The sequence below is a fragment of the Pteropus vampyrus genome, unplaced genomic scaffold, assembly GCF_000151845.1.
Source record: "Pteropus vampyrus isolate Shadow unplaced genomic scaffold, Pvam_2.0 Scaffold50, whole genome shotgun sequence".
NCBI classification, from domain to species: domain Eukaryota; kingdom Metazoa; phylum Chordata; class Mammalia; order Chiroptera; family Pteropodidae; genus Pteropus; species Pteropus vampyrus.
In genome coordinates, this window is record NW_011888831.1 from 2,254,318 (window position 1) to 2,256,578 (window position 2,261).

The following is a 2,261-nucleotide window of genomic DNA, read 5'->3' on the forward strand; positions in this document are numbered from 1 at the left end:
ATAGCCAACAAACTAACAAAGGAGATAGAAATGGAAACAAATCATATTCAATTGATCCAAAATAAGTCAGAAAAGGAGGATAAAGGGAGTGAGTGAAGACTGAAGTAAGCAGAAGAAAATAATAAATATAAGATCAGAATTTAATTAAGTGAAAATCAGATAATCAGTAAAGTCAATTATACCAGAAATTAATCCAAAAGCTGATGCTTTGAAATAACCTATAAAATTGGGAGGTGGGGAGCTATAGAAGGACTGATAAGGGAAAAAAGAGAAGACACAAATGATCAGGAATGAAAAAGGGGACATTACTACAGATCTTACAAACATCAAAGGATAAAAGGGAATATTATGAACAACTTCGTGTCAATAAACTTGACTTAGTTAAAATACATAAATTTCTTGAAATACACAAACTATCAAAATTTACTCAAAAAGAATATCTAATCTTTCCTAAAAGAAAACTTTAGGCACAAATGACTTCACTGAAGAATTCTACCAAGCATTCAAGAACTAAATAAAAATCATGCACGACTCTAGAAATTCATTGAGAAAAATACTTCCCAACTTATTCTATGAGCCCAGGATTACCCTGATACCAAAACCAGATAAAAATATTACAACAAACCTACAAAACAAAATCCTTTGTGCACATAGATACAGAATTCTTAACAGAATAAATCAAATCCTGTAGTATATAACACGATAATGTAACATGACCATAAGGGATTTGTCCCAGGAATGCAATCTTGGTTTAACATTTCAAAATTAATTACCTTCATTTAAAAATAAAATGAACCTTGACCTGTACCTCACTCCATACCCCAAATTAACTCAAAATAAATCTTAGGCATAATTGTAAGAGCTAAACTATAACACTTCTAGAAGAAAACATAGGACAAAAATCTTTGTGACCTTGGATTAGGCAAGGATTTCTTAGTTAGGAAACAAAGGCAAAATGATAACTAGAACTTTACCAAAAATAAAAAATTTTGATCTTCAAAAGATGCCATTAAGAAAACAAAAAGAGAAGCCACAAACATAGAGAAAACATATTTGCAAAACACATTTATCCAGTAAAGGACTTGTATTTAGAATGTACAAGGTTTTCCTTCTTGGAGAGGGGGTGCAGAGAATGTACAAGGAATTCTTAAAACTCAATAATAATACCTTATTTCTTTAATGGGCAAATGATTTGAACAGACATTTCACTAAAAAAGATATATGAACAGAAAATAAGCAAATAAAATGATAGCCGACATCATTAGACATTAGGGAAATGCAAATTAAAACCACAATAAGATACCTCTACACATATGAGTGGCTAAAATTTTAAAAGCTGATGGTACTAAGTGACATCAAAAACATAGAGCAACTAGAACTTTCATTCATTGCTGGTAGGAATGCAAAATGGTATGGCTACTTTGGAAAATAGTTGGGTCGTTCTCTATTCAGTTAACCATATAGTTATCTTTTGATCCAGAAATGCCACTCTTAGATATTTACTTAAGAGGAATAAAAACATGTGTCCACGCAAAGACTTGTACACAAATGTTTGTAGCAGGCACAGTCACAATAATAAAAATTGGTAACGGCACAATCTGCATCAATGAGCACATAAATTGTGGTATATAGATACAATAAAAAGAAAAAACTACTCAAGAATAAAAAGAAAAAAACTAATACATGGAACAACATGGTTGTTTTCCAAAGGCTTTGTACTAAGTGCAAGGAGCCAGATATGAATAATTACATATTTTATGATTCCATTTTCTAAAGGCAAACGTATAGGGACAGAAATTCCAAAACAATTCCTTAGCTAAAGGCAAACAAACTTAGAGTGACGGAAATCAGATTGGTACTTGCTAAGAGTCAGAGATAAGAAGTAAGGCACAAGGGGCACAAGGAAACTTTTTGGATAATAAAAATGTTCTTTCTCTTGATTGTGGTATTGGTAAATGGCTATATACATCAAAATCGGTGAATTTTACTTTATGTAAATTATACCTCAATAAATCTGATTTTTAAAATAAAACGCATGACATATTTGCTAGCCCATAGTGGTTTTGATAAAGGGAAGACAATTTGCTGCATTGGAAACTGGTACCCTTAAAATCCATTAGAGGCAGAGAGAATATGTGACTCCCAAGGACCAGGTGTGAGCCATGAGGGAGCAAAGACCTGCACAGAGCTGTATTAAAACCTGTCCGAGAGCGCCACCTGGAGGAAAGATGAAACCTTGGCAGCAAGAAGCTGAAGCCTGA